Source organism: Oryzias latipes, chromosome 5 (assembly GCF_053564925.1).
Source record: "Oryzias latipes strain Hd-rR chromosome 5, Olatipes_Hd-rR_3.1".
Classification (NCBI taxonomy): Eukaryota; Metazoa; Chordata; class Actinopteri; order Beloniformes; family Adrianichthyidae; genus Oryzias; species Oryzias latipes.
In genome coordinates, this window is record NC_136241.1 from 14,848,048 (window position 1) to 14,868,491 (window position 20,444).

Genomic DNA, 20,444 nt, shown 5'->3' on the forward strand with positions numbered 1-20,444 from the left:
CCCCTCTCTCTAACGTCCCTCTCTCTTCTTCCCCTCTTTCCTTTTCCGTCCGGTCCAACACCAAAGATTTTCAGACATGTTTGAAATTAATAAAGTTTGGCCTCAATTACAAAAGGGGTTTATTCAGACATACCTTTGGTTTGTCTGAAGATTAATAACCCCTCTTGTTAAAGAAAAATATGTCCAACCCAAGAGGCCCTCAGCTCTCATCTGACTGCCCAGCTGTTGGACAGGACAAGTAAAAAAAAAAAAAAAAAAAAAAAAAAAAAGGTTGTGTCACCACCTTGTGACCATATTTGTTCATTACATCATTTCTTAGCACTGTTTTACTGTTGCAAATGTTAGCAAAGAAAAGTCATTATCTGACTTATTTGATTCAAACTTTTTATTTTTTATAATGAAGGGAGGCTTTTCATAGTTCTTCACATCACTGTCATTCAAAACACACCAAACTTCATTTTCTTTCTAAATGAACACTTGTCAGAGCATCCATCCATCCAAATAACTGAAGATACTCATGTACCACAACATTCAGTGGGGGACTGTTTTTCTACAATAAAGTTTTTTTCCTCAATGTTTCTCTTCACTCTTTTGAATGAGAATGGGAGCAGATACAAAGAGTGACTTGAGTTTTTTAAATGCAGCATCAGCCTCCGGGTTCCAGGAGTAGACTCTGTTGATGGAGGTGAGTTGGGTGAGTGGGGCAGCAATGCTGCTGTAATTACGGATAAACCGGCAGTAGAAGTTGGCGAATCCTAGGAATTGCTGAAGCTTCTTCCGGGTAGGGGGAACTTCCCACTGGGTTACTGCCTCAATTTTAGCTGGATCAGGGCGGATATTGCCAGCCTCTATGATGTAGCCCAGAAATGGGATGGAGGTAACATGAAATTCACATTTCTCGGCTTTGACATAGAGCTGGTTTTCGAGGAGCCTCTCGAGGACAAGGCGGACATGATGCTCATGCTGTGGGGGATCAGTGTAGTAGACTAAAATGTCGTCTAAGTAAACAAAAAGAATCGATTGAGGAAATCTCTCAAGACGTCGTTTACTAAACGTTGAAATATAGCAGGGGCATTGGTTAGACCAAACGGCATCACTAGGTATTCATAATGCCCTAGCGGGGTGTTAAACGCAGTTTTCCACTCGTCCCCTTCACGCATACGCACTAAGTGACAGGGGTTGCGCAGGTCGAGTTTAGAGAAGATTTTAGCCTGTTGAACCGAGTCAAAAACGGAATCGAGTAGTGGAAGAGAATATTTGTCTTTGACAGTAATTTGGTTGAGCTCACGGAAATCAATGCATGGTCTAAGAGACTTATCCTTCTTCTCCACGAAGAAAAACCCGGCGCCTACTGGAGAAGAGGAAGGACGGATATGACCCAAAGAGAGGGCTTCTTGTATGTAATTTTCCATGGCGCTCTTTTCGGGTCCAGAGAGATTATAGAGCTTCCCCTTGGGAAGTGGGGCTCCATTTAACAGTTCAACGGAGCAGTCGTATGGGCGATGAGGTGGCAGGGCACTAGCTTTAGATTTAGAAAAAACGTAGCGAAGATCAGGGTAACAGGCAGGCACATTAGTGAGGTCAATATCTTTAACGAGAGCAGGATCAGGCAACTTGGTAGCAGGCATTGCGGAGTGTAAACAGTTAGCCATGCAATACATGCTCCAGTTAACGACGCGAGGCGCGCTCCAGTCAATGAGAGGATTATGAGCTTGGAGCCAAGAAAAACCAAAGATTATAGGTGTTTGAGGACACTGGGTGATAAAAAACTGGTGGTATTCACGGTGATTACCGGAGGTCAAAATGAGAACGGGATTGGTGCGCTTTGTTATGCGCGTGAGTTGTTTTCCTCCCAAACCAGCAGCATTAATAGGGTTGGAAAGAGAAACCACCGGCAGCGAGAGATCCTGAACGAGGCGTTGGTCGATTAAACTATGTTCAGCTCCGGAATCTACAAGGGCTTGGAGCTCAATAACTTGGTTTTGATTACTAATTTTGACCGGAACAAACAGAAACTTAGCACATGAGGTGAGTTCAGAATTTTCCTCATGTGGTCTGACTTCTAACGGGGGTTTTCGAGAGTTAAAATGAGATTCGCATTTCGAGACTTGATGGCCCGGCTGGCCAGAGTAAAAGCATAGACCTTCCTCCCGTCGTCTCTGTCTTTCAACAGAAGGAAGCTTAGCATGACCGATTTGCATGGGTTTGTTATGTTGGTTGGAAGATGTTTTATGGTTGGGAAGAGGGTCCAACATAACAGGGGTAACGAGATTAGCCGGGGGCGACGGAGGCTTACGCTGTCGTTCGATGTGGCGTTCACGAAAACGGGCGTCGGACCTCAGGGCAGCAGTGACCAGGTCTTCAAAGGTGTCAGCTTCAGGCTGAGAACATAGGTGGTCCTTTATCCGATCATTCAATGACTGATAGAAGATGCCTTTAAGAGCGGGATCCGGCCAACCAGCTTCGACTGCTAAGATGCGGAAGTCGACTAGATGATCACTTACCGGGCGGTTACCTTGTTTGAGACTCAGTAACCGCCGGGTGGCTTCTTCCTGCTTTCTGGGCTGGTCGAACACCAATCTGAATTCTCCAATGAAGCGATCGTATGGAAGCTGTATGATAGGATGGGCGGCCAGAAACGCCTGAGCCCACTGGAGAGCCCTGCTGCGGAGAGAATTTACAATCAAAGATATGCGACTGTGATCGGCTTGATAATACCTGGGGGCCTGTTGGAAAATTAATTGGCATTGAAGCAGGAACCCTCCACAGGTTTCAACGTCACCAAAAAAAGGTTCCGGCTGGAGACGGACATTTTCCGGGATCTCGGCGGAAGAGGAAGTGAGGTAGTTGCCGGAAACAGGAACATGAGCAGTGTTAGCGGGATTAGCATGTTGGCTGGGAGTAGCACTGAGTATTTGCGTGATGCTATCGAGGCGACGGAAAAGATCCCACTGTGCCGAGGACATGAGAGTGATGGCCTCCGCTTGCTGTTTAAGTAGATCTCCTTGTAAGGACACGGCGTGGTGGAGCCCCTCCGGGTCAACTGGGTCAGGAGTATGGCCAGATCGTTCTATCATGATGAGGCATGAAAACAGAGTGACCCAAACGCTGAAACCCGGAAAGAGACTCAGACTAAGAGGTAAGTTTGGGAGGTTTAATTTGGCGGAACGTGAGTGGTGGCGTTTTTCCCAGGGTGGGGAGCGACGGCTGGCTGGAGGAGTCTTGCAGAGCGGGTCCAGGAGCGAAGCACGAGAGACCAGAGGATCGCGACCAGGTGAGTACCAGAGCAGGATTTTCCGTTGGAGGAACAACGATCTGGCGTCGGCTGAAGATCCATGAGCTCCTTAAGAAGGCAGCAGTAATGAAGGGGTAAGTGGAAACAGCTGGTCTTGATCCAAGGCAGAATCAGCGGGGGAGGGGGAGAGAGACTGTCAGGCCACCATGACAATACACTCCGTAATGGTGATGATGGGAGGCTTACAGTGGAAAGCATTCATCAGTCCCCTTTATATTTTCAGACTGTTTAATTGCAGCCATTTGCCAAAATAAGTAACGTTCATTTATTTCTCAATAATGTATACTGAGTGGCCCCATCTTTACAGAAAAAAACAAAGGTGTAGAATTTTCTGCAAATTTACAAAAAAAGAAAAACTGAAAGGTGCGCAGTAGCACAGGAGCTAAATTTCATCTGTTGTCCTAAGGCAGGATAATCGGTTCAACAGTTACATTTACAACACAATAGCACAATATTAGTGATACAGATATTTACAAAAATCATTTACAATAAAACAGGAGTCTAAAAAAATCCAAGAAAAACAACAATAACATCATTGTCTGCAGGACTGGTTTGTTTTTTTAGCCATTGTTTAAGAGCTGTTTTGAAGGTAGGATATTTTTCACAGGTTCTAATGTGCTGTGGCAGTGTATTCCATAACTGTGTTCCTCTGATTGACACCGCTGTTTGGTAATTGTAGTCCTGCGCCTTTGTACATTACAGTCCCCTCTCTGATTGCTTGCACAGAATTGTTACAGGAAGAGTGTGTTCAGAGTTGAACATATTTTCAGTTACTTTTTATACAGAACATCTTCTTGCTTCCGGTCTGCAATCAAAATGAGTCTTCTCACACAGGTTACCTGTGAACGACCATTTTGTTTTACGTATCTTTGCATTTTTTTAGTTTCTATGGAGCTGGTCTTTAGAAAGTCATAAGTATTTCAGATTTGGATTTTCCACAGATTAAGTGCACCAGTTTGACATACGTCCGTGTACTTTGTGTTTTTTTAATTGTTTTTTTTTTAGTCAGATCCAGTTTCTTTCATAGTTTGTAATGATGTTAATTTTATCAATTTAAAACAAGAAAGGAAAAAAGAAGTTGGCTATGATGACTGGTTTGAACCAAGATTGACAATTATTGACTAATCATTGAATAATACAGAAAATGGAGAAGAGATTATGTTGCACAAACCAAAGTTCTGAGATTTGAGACTTCAGAATAAAAAGACTTTCTGATAAAGAAGTCAACAAGTTATTTTTACCGATGCGGGTTGGAAACCACCCTCCTCCCGCAAGGTGGAACAGTGGGCAGTGCTTCGGCTTCACAGCAAGAAGGATCTGGATAGAATCATGGGACCCTCCTGTGTGGAGTCTGCATGTTCTCCCTGTCCATGTGGGGGTTTTTCTCTGGGCCTATTGTTTCATCCCACAGTCAAACAACACGCCTCATGTGTTAAATGGTGACTCTAAATTGTCACTTGGTAGGTGTAAGTGTGTGGCCCCGCAACAGTCTGGTACCTATTCAGTGTATCTCACCTTCGCCCAGTTGCTAGGTTAGCTCCTGCACCCCCGTGGACCTGAATGGGATGCAGCAGTTATATTAAATTAGTTGAATTGCAGAAAAAAAGCTAATTGATCTTGTCCTTGTGCTCCTTTGTGAGTGCAGAGCAAACTCTGATTGCAACCCAATGTGGGAACAAAAAGGAGTAAAAAAATATATCTTTGTGTAGCACCTTTACTTGAACACATTTAAAAAGGGGATAATTCCTTTTTATGAGGAAGTAAGCCCCACTTTCAAATTAAGATATTTAAATTAAAATAGTATCAGAATATTCATCAGTTTTCAGTTGGACCCAAGTGTGTTCATCCTACCTGACTGGCTGCTTCCATCACCATTTAGCATGGATCTCCTCCCAGCTGTATCGGCTGGTGGAGGTTTTGCAGCTCCTGCGCAGAAGAATTAGGAACCTGTTCATTATAACCAAAGCACTGCGACTGATGACACGATCAAGCTCTTTCTGCCTCTCAAAAAAGACTGTTCGGAGTGTTCTGTAAGTGATCTCCATTTTCATGAAATCAATGAAATCAGTTATCAGGCATTTTATGATGAGATATATTTTCAACTTTTGCCAGTTACGTAGTCCTCTGTTACTCAAAGGAAAGTGTGGACTTGTCGTTATTAAGAAGATTTTATGTGAAAACAGGAGACGGGGGACATTTTTAACACGTTTCTTAGAGTCTAAAGTAAAGGTTAAAAAAGTGAAATCTTACAATTGTTTCTCAGCTGTGAGCTCGCCTGTGACGGGGTTCTTCTTAGCAGTGAATAAATTAATCACTCTAAAATAGGATGACCAAGCCAGCAGACTCCAAATTTCAAAATGGGATTGTATTGATCCCAAAACATTAATCAAAGAAAGAATACAAAGTTTCTGGGAAAGCCTGTTGCCACCACTGCAACCAAGACTGCTCTCTCAACTGGGAAATGTTCACCCATTATAAAGGCTTATGCCCTCACACAGGCAAATTAACAAAACAATTCCTTAAAACAAGTTCCTGGGGTATCCTTACACATAACTCCAAAATTACAGCTATTTCGCAGAAAAAAATAGTAACAGTTGAAATACAGAACTAGGTTTGAAACAAAATCAATCAGACAGACAGGGGAAAAAAGAGAAAAAAAATTATTCTGACATGAGAAGTCACTTCCTGTTTCCTGTAGATATGCATGCTGATGTATACAATGCTCTGGTTTGGGTGTTTGTGCACAGAAACGTAGAAGGTGAGTAAGATTCTATTTAAAACCAAGTGTGCACCCTTAGAACTAAACAAGATATGATGTGTGAGTGATTTCTTTGTCTGGGTGAGTGCATGTGTTCGGTGAAACTACAAACTGCTGCTGGGCTGGGAGAAAAGAAACACAAAACAAACAATGTAGGCTGGTGTTTACAGTATGCGCTGTCCTGCAACCTGTGAAGCTACTTCACCACATCTCCACTCATCGTTTATAAAATATATGTAAATATATACCTAAAGCTATTATAAATGTATCAAATACATGTATTCATTAAGCAATGCATGAGAAATGGTATTGTTTCCTACTTGTGAGAACAGTGTTAACTCCTCAACAGGGTGTTGGATTACTGCTGCAATCATTGATAATTATTGCTCTATCGCATGTCACAGCTTTGTATTAGGGAACTAAATGAGAGAAGAGGAAGAAAAAAAAAAGGGGGAAACCTTTCAACTCATATTTTTCAGCAGTGACATCCCTACTCATTGTTTCTACATATTTATATAGAAGTATAAACCTAAAATGTACATTTGAAAAAATAGAAGTGGTCGCAACCTCTTTCTGCCTCTCAATAAAGACTGTTCGGAGTGTTCTGTAAGTGATCTCCCTTTTCATGAAATAAATGAAATCCATTAATTAAAACAATTGCCAGTGATACGTTTTATTATGAGATATATTTTTGACTCTTGCAAGTTACCTAGTCCTCTGTTACTCAAAGAAAAGTGTGGACTTGTCCTCATTGAAAACCTTTCAAGTGAAAACAGGAGACGGGGGTGATTTGTAACACGTTTCATAGAGAGAGTCTACAGCAGGGGTCAGCAACGTTTATGACATGAAGTGCAAATTGGACATTTTCTCCTTAACAAATGTGCCATCACCAACTATAGTGCAAACTATAATACAAAGATATACAAAAACGTTTCAAATATTTCTGACATTTTATTTAATTTTACAAACTGCAGGTCAAATGGTTTTTTTAACTCAAAAAAGTGGTTTCATAACAATCATGCACAAGGAAATTAGATCAAAGTTGAAATCGTATTGCAACTATGTATGTCTGAAACAAAAAGTTCTGCATTTGTCGTATGTCATACCTACAGCAACAAAATTGGATAGGTTGCAACAAAGTTCCATCAATATTTCTAAAAACATCACAACCATTAATATAAAAAAAAAGCGCATGATTTTGGCTTTTTTATCGTTGTTACATTATGAGACAGGGCCTGAGTAACTTAATGTATGTTCATTCTGTCATGGTGCTTTTTTTGCACTTGAAATTAAATGTTTTACTTTTTCCATAGTATGCTAAATATTATCATTAAAATTTTCCCAAATTGGACTGCGTCATCATTAATAATTTTCATCCTCAGTGTATGGAGTGATGATCAGCTCTCTGTTCCATCCACAGACACTCACTCACTGGTCATGTGACCGTTAGAGGTTTCTGTTTGTAAAGACTGATGTGGTAAAGTGGAAGTATTTTATAGGTGGGTGGGGTCACAGTGACAGGACTGCATGAATAAACAATGTCCTTATGATGCCATAGGGGGAAAAAGCTCATTGTGACTTATTAAAACCCTTGTGCCATCTTAGATGACCCCACCCTTACATTGACGTGTTATTCCTACCATGAAAAAGGTGGATAAAGGTGGAAAGATTTCATGTAATCCATGGACACCAGTGAGGTTCAAAAATCGTTGAAGAAAAAAGGTTCAGAGCACTGGCTAGTGGGTCTAGATGACCCAACTCCCAATGTTAAAGTGCCTAGGATAGCATGAGGGTTACATGACCATTGTTGTCACACTACAGCGTACCACTGTCTTTCTCTCCACATACCAACTCTGGCACCAACCCAGTCTCATCCTAAAATGTGTAGTAGCTACATTTGTCCACATGGAAATGCGTGAGAGTTTTACAAAAACGCCCCCTAAACTGTGAGGGGGATACGTTTCATTTTTCTATTCATTTTCTACGAGCCTTCTCAGGATCACGTGACTTTGGAGGTTTGGCCTGCCGTGAGCAAAAAACATGGCGGATGCACGTTCATTTTTCGGTGGAATATCCCATAAAACAAGATATTTTGAGGACTAATTTTTATTTTGACAACATTTCTAGTGAGAAATATACCATTGTCTTTTAAAATATGCTTTCATTTTGGACATACAGTTTGTAGTTTGCTTGTTTCGTTCAACTTTTTCTCCCAAAGGCTCTGTTACGTTGGAGAAACACGTTAACTTTCATTCATATCTGCAGACGTGCGCGTGGGTCACGTGACTAATATGATTCTCTTTTTTTCCGCAGAAAATGCCATAAAATAAGAGTGATTGTGGACTAATTTATTTTTGAAAACATTTCTAGCAGAATATATCCCCTTTATTTTCGTAATATTGCAGACATGAAGTTGTTTGTTTGTTACGTTCAACTTTTCCTCAAAGGATCTGAAAACGTCTGATATATGCGGGCTGACGTGGGTCACGTGACGTGCCTTTCTCTTTTTTTCCTGTTGAAAATCTCGTAAAAAGGTACGTTGCGATTTACTAATTTGTTTTATTTACATTTCTAGGGACCCGTGTATAGGTTTTCTCGTTCCGTGTTGCTGTTGCGGCGATCAGGCTTTGATTGACATGTGACAACAAACCGGAAAAATGTTGAGTTCAGGGACGGACCAAAGAGTTCTTTAAATTGATTTTTCTGCATTTTAATTTATTTACACTACGAGTCTAATGGTGTGTGATAGAAAAAACTATAAATATTATGATAAATGAGATGAAAAAATTATTTTGATGGAGTTTATAAAATATTAGGATCTATTATATTCTTTTTTCTTTAACTGTCAATTTTTTGACGTATCTCATATATTATAGTATTACAATGAAGTGCTCTAATTTATCTGTTAAAAAAGGTTTCATCACTGTTTCCTGTAGTAATTCTCAATAATGTTTTAAATAGGATATATTAAATAGGATATATTATCTAAAGTAAACAGGCTTTTAAGCCTTCAATTTGCCCCAATTGACATGAAGTGCGCATTTCGAAAAGCCAGTGAACGCAGCGTCATACGGGCACCCCCACCCCACTCCCCCGGAAACCCCCGGATGAACCCGCAGGAAGGCGCGCGGCTGAGGAACTTCTTGGACAGCTGGAAGGTGGGCGATGCTTTGAACTTTTCTCTGTAGAAATGTAATGTTTAGATTTGGGAAACCAGGGATGGGTTTTTAGTAAAAACGTGTTGGCTGTTTAGGATAAACGTTGAATGACGAGGCGTTTTTCCATCTTAAATTTAAAAGGCCGCAGCATCACGGTGAAGGCCTCTTCTGTATAGAGGACGGGGGCGGAAACGTCACGTGGTCTCCGCAGAGGTAAGTTTCCTTTTGGGTCATTTAGCCAGAAACGGGGGTCTGCAGCCCTTTAAACAGCTAAGAGCATTTAAATGTCTCACTGTCCAGAACTCAGTAGGACACACAAGGTTTCTCTTCAGCCTTTAGAAAATCAAACACTCATTTGCATTTATGTTATTTTGGAAACTGGATAACTACTGGGGTTTACAAAGGCTTATTTTTTTTTACACATTGTAGATTTTATGTTGTTAGTACATCTCAGCCAGTATTTCTTTAAGGGCCTATATCATGCAACATCAACGTTTTAAAATTTTAAAGTGTATTATAATGTTAATTCCTCACAAAAACTAATCCACAGCGGTATTTTGATCCATTCACGCATCTCTCAGCATTCCTCTGAAACCCTCTGAGCACCAGCCCCTCCCAATTCACAATAAGAGGGTCCTCACATTGTGACGTCATCATAAGTGAGGAGCAGCCTCTTCTAGGAAGAGCCTGTGCAGCTAAAACCGCCTCCAGGCTAACAGACACGCCCACTTTCTCAATGGAGCTAGCGGTGATCAGCAAAATGCTTTCATTGCACAATATTCACATCCATCTTTGCAAAAGTTTGGATGGAAGAAACGCAGAAACGCTGCCGACGCCGACTCTAGGTTGATGTCATGAAATAGGCGACACCCACAAGAAGAGAAAGGCGGAGCCTCAGAGATCAAGGAAATAGTTTATTCTAAATGGCTAGCATGGTATAGGCCCTCTAAATTGTGCGTATTGACCTCAAATTGATTTTTTTTAGGGTACGTTGTCAGGTTTAAAAAAATTCTTCATAAATGCTGGAATTTCTTAAAATATTGTGCATCACCGCTTGATAGATTATTGAAGCATTATGGGTACTGTAGTCAGGAGCCTGGCACAGTAATACTTTGCTTCAACTGTTGAGTAGATCACCAAGTTGAGTAAAGTTTGACTTATCTGACTGTTTTGTTTTGCGTGATGCGCTGTGTCGTCTGAAAAATAGGATATTTGTTTGAATTAAAAACATTTTTATTTTTTGTCGGAGAACCACAGAGGAGGGGTCAAGGAGCCACTTGTGGCTGTGGAGCCTCAGGCTGCAGACCCCTGGTCTAAACAATTATGGCTGATTTGGCTGACCACATGTATTTATCCTAGCATTGTCAACAAAGTTAAAGAGCCGCTCCAATGGAAGTCATGTTTTTAAGATCAAACATTTTTCTCTTTATTGAGAACATTAACAAAAATATAAACACATACACAATAATATAAGATTAAAACTGTTTCTGAGTATTTATTCAAATCTCAATGGATCAGGAGAAAATGAAACTGATTGTCTCAAAAAGCTTATAGTTGTGACGCTCTAACTGCCATGAATGGGCCAAAGTCTCTACTCCACTCCAATTCTGATGCATCCACTTGCAGACAAAAACCAGTAGATCCATTAATGTCCTGAGTTCCCTTGTCTGAGCTGGTATCTGGCTCAAAAGTGTACACATGGATAGCTCCAATGTTGCTCATTGATTTTTTTTTTTTTTTTTGCTATGCTAATGTCGGCTAGGGCTTGTGAGGTGCTATAAGCTAGCGGGAGAGAGAATCAACAAACGGTTTATGGGAAATTAGCAGAGGCAAACATCTGCACCACAGCTCTGAGGTGAAATTCTTATGAGCTGCTGTGCTGCAGAAAAATGTCTTAAAAAAACAAAATGATCGTAATTAAAAAAAACACTGGGAACGATTTTATAATAGCTAAAAATTCTGTTGGAGTGGGACTTAAAGTCCCACTCCAACAGAATGTCTGATTCCTGATTCTTTTGTGTGTGTATGTATATACATAAAAGAACCTCATGTTTTTTTCCCTTTCCTCTCTCAGACTGGTCAGTTATTTGGAGACAACATGCACAAATAGTTCCTGGACTGATCTTCTGCTAACTTTGAGATGGAGAGGCTGTCAGGTTCATCTGTTTCAGGGTCCTGCATGCTCTCCCTCTATGTTTGCCGTAGCAGTGGATGGAACTTGCTAAATGTACTGTTTTGAGAGCCAACTGGGTTGTGTAAAATTCTTTTCCACCTACATTTTTGATGGTCTAAATGTTTTTTTTATGTAAACTTTTCTGTTCTTTTAGGCTCAGTGGTTATTTGGAAGATGCGTTTTTGACCAAAAACACTGTGGTGACCTCCTTTGTGAACTGCATTCATGGGGAAATAGAATATGTAAGGTTATTTTCATGGCCTCTTCCTTAAGAAAATGAACATGCCTGCATATATGTTTTATTGTATTTTGTGTCATATCATCATGTTAATATACGACATTTATTTGTTTTGATAGAATCCTGGAGATGGGAGATGTGGAGCAGGTAAGTTTGTGGCAGCACCAGAGTCCTCCAACAAGTTTTCTGGCAAAGTAAATGAGGAAGGATCGCAGTCTGCCATCGTGGAGTTTTGCTGAAAGGCCTGAACACGTTCCATCCATGCATCCATCTTCTTCCATTCATCAGGAACCAGGTTGTGAGGGCAGCAGTCTAAGCAAAGATGCCCACACTTCCCTCTCCTCCAGCTCCTCTTGGGGGACCCCGGGGCCAGCTGAGAGACGTAGTCTCCCCAGCGTGTCCTGGGTCTCCCTTAGGGCCTCTGCCCTTATTCCTGTTGGAGTTTTTTTCTAACCCCTTATGTTTCAAAAGTTTGCAAACATACATTTTGGTTGAAATGATGAGGATCCGAGGATGAAATCAAGAAGGGACAACATCAGGGAAAGGGACTGAACCGACTGAACAGCTTCCTCTCTTCAGCAGACACATGTTCCGAGTACATATGTGTCAAATATTGGTAAATACTCATTGAAGATGCATCCTTTTTGTGTAGTTTGTTTTCTCAGTTTAATACATTTTGATCCTTTCATTCTGCACAGACATCCTCGCCGTTCAGGCCGGTGGCTGGAACAAGCGGAAGTCAGAAAAGCTGGAGCAGACGTGACCAGAATGATACCTCCAGGTAAAGACTCTGGTAATGTAGATAAATGTTGGCTTGTTTCTTTCATGTTACTCTCATGCTGTTGATGTGGAATATCTCTTGATTTCTTCAGTATTATTAATACATTAATCTCTTCCCACAAGGACCAATCAAAATGACCCAGAGAAAAACACTGAAGGGCTTTGTCTGAGCATCAGGAAAACAAGAATCAGCTGTCATCAAGATATGGTAAAAATCTTTTGTAACCTTTGTGCTATCTTGTGACCCCACCCTGACGTGTTCTCCCTACCATGACAAAGGTGGATAAAGGTGGAAAGATTTCATGTAATCCATGGACACCAGTGAAGATCACAAATCATTGAAGAAAAAAGGTTCAGAGCACTGTCTAGTGGGTCTAGATGACCCAACTCCCAATGGTAAAGTGCCTAGGATAGAACAAGGGTTACACTTTCTAAAGTTGTTGCATAACTGATCAAGCATGATGTGATGGATTGCAGGTTATGGTGCCATGGTAAAGAACTAAAGGCTCTATGATGTCATGCTGCTGACCAGACTGTGGTTGGTGAAGTCCAGCAGCACTGCAGATCCTTGAAGTGTGGTTGAAGAGCTCTCCTCCCAGCTTTTGGAAGGTTCTGCCCCACACAGCCAGGAGGTTTCTCTTTGTGATCTGCATGGATGTCCAGGGCTTGTGGCATTTATGTGTTTTCTTCTTCATTTCATTTTTAGGCAGCACAGAGTCATTGATGGAGAGAGGACGTGAAGGACTAATTGTCTGTTGAGGAGGAGACTTTTCTGCAGTTCAAGCCCCAGCTCCACCCCTAAAAAAAGGCTTATATAAAGGAAAACCTCATTTCAACTTTGTACCAATAAATGACTTTTAATTGAAATGAGAGATTTTTTTCTGAACTGCACCAATGAAGGGTTTTTCAACCTAAATTTCAACAATTACATTGTTTTTTACCTCCGTTCAAGTTTCTACAACACTAGCCTAACATTTCAGTGCTCACACCTGTGCTGAAGACACTTCTCATTTTAACTCAAACGTTTGGCCTTTGATTTGTATGTCCAACACCTTAGAATGAAACACTGACCTATTAAACTCAAATAATAAATGTGCTATGCATCTCCAAATCCTTTGTCAGGGTACAGACTACATTTTAATTGTAGCAAGACTGAAGTAAAATGTAGCAAAATGACAATGAGTTATCTTAAATTAGGGGTAAATGACATGAGAAATTAAGAATATTAGAAGTGTGGAGTGATATGTGTATCAGTATGTTAGCTGCAGGAAGGGCGCTGTCCTTGACATGTTCCTTTACTCAGACAGGATGACAGGTAGGGAAGGGGGTAGCCGATGATCTGCTCCAGTATCTTCAGCACTGAAGCTTCTGCTGCTCTTCTTCAGTTTGATCTGAGAGCCAGACCATGATGCAGTTGGACTGGCTGAGCGGTAGGTTGCCAGCAGCTTCAGACGTGCTTATGTGCATTGTTGATAACGTCCTGAATGTTAGGAAACCAAGTTAGATCAGCTGAGATGGGGATGCCAAGGAAAGGGAAGCTGTGAACCCTCCTCTATGCCTACTAAAGTCCAAGATGACTTTCATGGTCTTTTATTTGCCGATCAGCCTTACACTATACAGTTTCCGCACTTGTCTACAAAGTTCACCTCAGTGACCTTTAATAAGTCTTTGTTATTGGCAAGTTAATTACTTATATCCAAGACATGGAGATGTGGGTCCAGTATGAGCAGGATTTGGGAAATGGCAGTTGCCAAGAACTCACATGAAGTTTCAAGGTTTTTCCCTTTATTTGGAGCAAAAAAAGTTTTTGTCCTTTGTTTGTTGTGCAGAATTGCAAACCTAGAAAGAAATCAAGTTGAAAGAATTTATATAAATGTATTTGCCCTTCTTTTGACCCTTCTACATCATGAATATTTGGTGGCTGTTGCTTGGCGACTGTGAGATCTCTCCATAGGATTGACATGGGCTGGGCCTCTCAATGACCTTGATATGATTGTTCTTCAGCCATTCCTTGGTTGCCTTGGCTGTAGGTTCTAGGTCACTAACCTGTTGGAAGACCCATCCATGACTGATTTGAAGGGTCCTGGCTTAAGGAGGGTAGGAAGTTCTCACTCAGGATTTTCCATTAATGGCTCCATCAACGTGGTGACGTAGCTCTGTGCAGAAAAATAGCCACAAAGCATAATGCTTCCACCTCCATGTTTGACAGTGGTTAAGCTGTTCTTGGGGTCATAGGTAGCAATTCTCTTCCTCCAAACCCAATGGTTGAGTTGATGCCAAAGAGCTCAGTTTTGAGCCAAACATTCCATTATGCAGAATAAACTGATAAAGCAAACCCTATTTTTCAGTGTGTGATTTTCATTTTTTTCATAAATCTTAGGACAATTTAGATGATAAAAGTAATAAATATATGAAAACAGTATAATACAGTAAATATGTAAATATTTGATGTGATGAACAATGCTTATCTGATTTAGACCCAACATGGAATATTTTATGACAGACACACATCAAGTTGTGTTATTTAATGCTCGTAATTTAGACACAAATGATAGAAATGTTAGGTTCATATGCCAAAGAGGCCATGTGAAAATTCTTGTGCAAATACGCATGCGTGCGCGCCGTGCACATTAAGCCACCCCACCCCCACGTATCCGCGCGCCGGTCGGTGGGTGTTGGGCGTCAATAAAGGTAATCTGGTTGTCGCGCGTTCTGCATCTCTGCACGAGCTAAAGAAGTCTCAAAGGTAAGAAATGTTTGACACAAGAGGCAGTAATGAAAATACTTTATGGTCATCTGAATGTATTTTCATCTGACAGATGAATGCCGCTGTTGTTATCACTGTGACGGAAGAGCGGTGCTGAAAAATACGGCCTCCATCGAGATACTGAACGTAACACGACTGCAGGTTACTATGATCGTCATAGAAAAATGTATTAATTATTTGTTTCGACTGTATAGTTATTGTGGTGGAGCAGAGGAAGGGAGGCTTTGTGAGAATCGGGGTTACATTAGCTAATGATTATGGCAGCGCTCGCGCCACCGCCGGTTTCCCGGCAAAAAAAGGAACAGTAATTTACTGATATATTAAAGTGTTATGATTGACCTATTTAGGGTTTTTCTCCAAATTTACACAAAAAACGTTGTAACAACGATCATCTGGACTTGGTTTTGTAAATATTTTAAAACAGTCTCTGTCTCAGAGACCTGGACTGACTGACTCCTCCCCCTCACGTTCCAAACAGGAAGTACCCGCTGGCTCCAAGGAGCCAAAATCCTGTAGACTTCTAAAGAGAAACAAACAGCTGTTAGTTAGTCATTCTATGGCTCAGATTAACCATTCTTGTTGTGATACCCTTTTCAACATGTTTTTGCTAATTCCAGTTATTTGTCTTACAAAACTGTTTCTTTATCACAAGTTATTCAAATTATAGACTGACCAACAGATGCCTCAGTAATAGCATGTGCCACCTTGAATGTTTGTTTGACAAATTCCACCAAGCTCACTTTCAGTGGAAGCAGTGTGGACTTTCAACAAGCTTACTCCTGATTGGCGACAGTAGTTGCCATAGAAATGTTGACTCAGATCAATCACTGTCAACTGGCTCCAACGTGGGGACGTCTGTATCACAGAGAAACGACGACAGAATTGAATTTGTTATGATGGATCTGGAAGTAAATGGGTGACGTCACACTCGCTCAGACCTTTTCTCTGATCCAGTCAAACTGCTTTTTTACCAGTTTTATTCCAGAAATCATTTTGGACAAGAGGAAAGACATCTTCAGCTCAAAACCAAGTCTTCATGACCTTTTTTTATAACTTTTCTTTTTAAAATTCAGAAATAATAACCTGCACATTCTTACAAAACTGTTAGACTTCAATTGCTACCTTAATTTAATTGTAAAACGAACAACCATTAATTGTCATTAATATGGCAATATTTTCCCCAAATCTTATCAGAATGGGGAACTGGAGACATAAAAATTCTGCTTTTCCTATTTTCAGCTGACTCTGCCACGAGGCTCGACAACTTCTTGCATCAACTGTGATCGCTGTGGCCGCCAAAACATCCAAATGTCAGGCGGGCTACAAAGATTTCAGGCCAAAAGAGAAAGCCTCACATGTGATGAAGTGTCTGTATTGGTATGTATTTACCATCTGTGACTCAGAGTCATTAACCAATTGTCGATCTGTTCACAGTGTTATATGATAATTTAAATTTTGACGATGACGATACAAAAATTGCTGCCAAACCTGCCAAAAAGTCCCGCCTCTTACCACACACATGTTGTGCCCCTAAGGTGCCCTAAGTTCCCTGATCAAGCAGAAACGTGCTTTGACTAGATGAAGGCCTTGTATCAGGTATACTGGTAATAATAATTTTACATTCACCTCAGTCTGTTGTTGTTCCTCATTATTCATGGAAGCTTGATGACACGACATCTTCAATCTGCATAAACTCTAGTTTGATTAGAAACTTTCATTTGTGAACCGTCAGCAGATCTGGTCATGTCTCACCAAAACAACCACACTAATCATATCATCATTTTCATCCATTAAGGTTGGAAAAACCAGCAGCCCTCCAGTGCTTCAGCCGTCCAACCATCAACCGTTTCAGACATCCATCCTCTCACCACTTCAGCCCCACAGCCGTCCACCAGTGTCCCAACTCCTGACATTTTACTATCCTGGTACAATCTTATTTTTCTGCACAGTTAGCAAAAATGATATGTTTTTAAGAAATTCCTGTGTTTTTTTTATCATCAACAAATGTTTCTCCAAAGAAATGTGAAACTACAGAATTATTCATCTGGTGGTTATTTTTACACTTTTCCTCAAATCTTTAATAAGAAAGAAATAATTCAGTTCAAGTTTACTTTAGCTTCTCTTTTTAATGGGCATTACAGTTGATATAAAACATATAACATGCAATTAAAATGCTTTGTAGTTAAAAACATTTTACACACTATTAAAAGATTCTATAAAATATTATTTAAAAAGAATCCTTTCCAAGAAAATGTTGACTACCGTATATCTTCCCATAGTAGCCCTGGCGTGTATTCCATCACAGTGATGGTTAATGGGTTTATTTTGCAGCAAAACTTCATCAAGAAATGCAGACAAACACCAGCAGATGAACATTTCAGGATTTATTCAAATGATGAGAACATTGGATTGTGTTCTGATCAGCACTGGCTGTTGACGTTTCTTTTCTCCTTGAAGCATCAGCCTCCGTATCAAAAATCATGTTGGTTGTCATGAGGATCTCTTTCCTGGAGACACGCCCACCTTTCCGTCTTTGTGCAATAATTCATGTTCAAACCAGTTCTTCTAATTTGTCGCTTTTCTTTGCATTTCCACCAGTAAAAAGTAATACGACAAAATACTTGCAGAATTTGTAAAGATTTGGATTTTGTATTATTAATTTGCCTTTTTTAGTCTTTTATTATAAAATAACTATGCATTATTACTTTATTTTAACTAACACATTTATCTTAGTTTACAGTAGTCCTCTTAAACATCTCTTAAACAAGTTTACACTTTTCATCTTTCAGAATGCAGCCGTGTGATTGGAGGAAAAGATTAATATGCAATGAGGACATTTAAAGAAAAAAGGAGCAGTTTTTATTTTACATTATTACTATTTTAAAGTAGAACTCTAATGTATATAAATGCTTTTTTATTAATTTGTTTGGCATATTTACTGTGTTAGAGTTCTGATGATTGTTTTGAGTGGTAAACGTTTTTATTTTATTTATGAAACCCAGATGGAGTTAATGGAGTGCTCGTCATGTTTTATGTTGTATATATTATTAATGAATTTATTTATTTCTTTTGAAGTGCCTATTTGCAAGTAAAGAAGGCGGGGTTATGGTTAAAATACGTGCGGACAATCCAGCAACGTGCCTCTTCAACATGAATTTCCATCAGTTTTTTTGCTTGGTCGCAAATAAATAATTCCAAATAATAATCAGCCTAATTTGTTTTTTTGTTTATTTAAAATTATATAAATCTTTTCTAATTTTGTCAATAAAAGGACAAAAGGGGTAGATGATGGATGCATGTCCAAGTTTTATTATTCATGTTCTACAAGTTGTTAGATATTGATTATTTGATGCTTTTGTGCTATGCGTTAAAAATCAATGTAATATTGTAATTATTCATGAATATTTGAATAGTACTAATATTTCCTACAAAGGATAATTGACACTAATCAAATTAAAAACAGTCGTCCTGTAAGCACTGAGTGAACAAACTGTAGCCCATTGTCTATCACTGTTTGATTGAACCTTCTCTACTTTTCTTGCAGGGGGGGGTCATGGCCTCTACGCTGGATTCCAAAAAAGAGACAAAAAAAACCCCGCCCTCAACTCCCACTCTTAGTCAGACATGTTTATTTTTTTTATTTACAATAATAAATAATATACTATGTACATTTATTTTGTTTTACTTTTTTATACTTTTTCCTTATTTCCTATAATATTTATTAGTAGTTGTTGTTTGTTGATGTTAGTTCTTTTTAGCCCCTTTTATGTTAAAATAGACGTAAATGATCCAGATGCTGATATTCTAATATATAGACAGATTTATGAATGAATTATTCTCAACAGAAGTTCAACGCTATTGTGGTAGCAGTTTGACTGTTTTACTGTAATCTGTCGTGCCTCACCCACTGTCCATCCCATAAAAAGAACAATTCTACATCATTAACCTTTTATTATTTTTATTCATATGGCACATTCATAAATACAAAGTTATAAATCATACCCCCCATTTTTTTAACTTTATCAATGAGTTCAAACAAAACATGAACACAATAAGAAACTCTGACAATAAGAAAGCATTTAAAACATTCAATCAATGTTTTTGTGAAAAATTTCATAATAATCCCCTGGTTTGTTTCTTTCTTGTTGCTTTTTGGAATTGTTGTTTTGAATTGTTAGTCAATAAAGTTTGAATAAAAAACAACTGCAATCTGTCATGCGACAAGGTACCTTCGCTCTGAAAAACATTTGATGTTTTGTTTCTTTAAGTACCTGCAAAACAAAAAGTTTGCATTAGTAATGGAAACATTAATTTCTGTTAAAAATAAACACCTGTTTGTCGCTGGGCTTATTTTTAAAACTTAATCTTCCCGATAAACGTGGGAGCAATCACAAAACCAGTTTAGAGCCAAACGTCTTTTTTTATTATTTACAGTGTATTTCTTAACTCAACTAGTTGATGTTGAAAAAATACGCTTGCATGGACGTTACGACAGAGTACATCGGTCCCTAGAAATGTTGTTAAACGTAAATGTTAAACCTCAGACGATCTTATTTTACGAGATTTTTTTTCCACGGGAAAAAAAAGAAACTCGCGTCACATGACCCCACGTCAGCCCACAGATATGATGGGAAAGATCAGACATTGTACACAGTATTTAGACTTGTAGTGTGAATACTTTAACATGTAAAAGAATATTGAATAAAATAAATCGCTAAGTAAATTTAGAGAACTCTCCAGTCCGTTCCTGAACAACATTCTTCCGGTTTGTTTAAATGTCCTTCAAAGTCGCAACAACACAGCATGAAACCTATACACGGGTCCGTAGAAATGTAAATAAAAATAATTAATAAATAGCAACGTACCTTTTTACGAGATCTTCTATATGAAAAAAAAGAAACTCAGGTCACGTGACCCACGTCAGGCTGCATATATTTATGGAAAAGATCAAACGCCTTCAGATCCTTTGAGGAAAAGTTGAACGTAACAAACAAACTACGAACTGCATGTCTGCAATGAATGGATATTATGAAAATAAAGGGGATATATACTGCTAGAAATGTTTTCAAAAATAAATTAGTCCACAATCACTCCTATTTTATTGCATTTTCTGCGGAAAAAAAGAGAAACATATTAGTCACGTGACCCACGCGCACGTCTGCAGATATGAATGAAAGTTAACGTGTTTCTCCAACGTAACAGAGCCTTTGGGAGAAAAAGTTGAACGAAACAAGCAAACTACAAACTGTATGTACAAAATGAAAGCATATTTTAA

The 20,444-nt window shown here is 39.4% G+C and overlaps 2 long non-coding RNA genes across 14 annotated transcripts in view; one reads left to right on the forward strand and one right to left on the reverse strand.

Moving 5' to 3' along the window:
* The window catches only part of LOC144992153 (uncharacterized), a 94,644-nt gene that overhangs the window by 46,757 nt on the left and 27,443 nt on the right, over positions 1-20,444 (reverse strand). The gene's annotated exons all lie outside the window — the stretch shown is intronic.
* Positions 7,901-19,372, forward strand: LOC144992152 (uncharacterized). 13 transcript variants are annotated; one of them, XR_013655998.1, is made up of 15 exons: positions 7,901-8,179; positions 9,105-9,211; positions 9,353-9,424; positions 11,286-11,461; positions 11,539-11,626; positions 11,742-12,238; positions 12,321-12,403; positions 12,526-12,610; positions 12,682-12,798; positions 12,880-13,011; positions 13,109-15,148; positions 15,222-15,310; positions 16,409-16,546; positions 16,965-17,094; positions 18,714-19,372. It is a non-coding gene; the product is annotated as an uncharacterized LOC144992152 (long non-coding RNA). The 13 variants fall into 13 exon arrangements; XR_013656005.1 differs by lacking the exon at positions 7,901-8,179 and adding an exon at positions 16,705-16,773 and having other exon boundaries at positions 8,532-9,211; XR_013656003.1 differs by lacking the exon at positions 7,901-8,179 and adding an exon at positions 16,705-16,765 and having other exon boundaries at positions 8,532-9,211.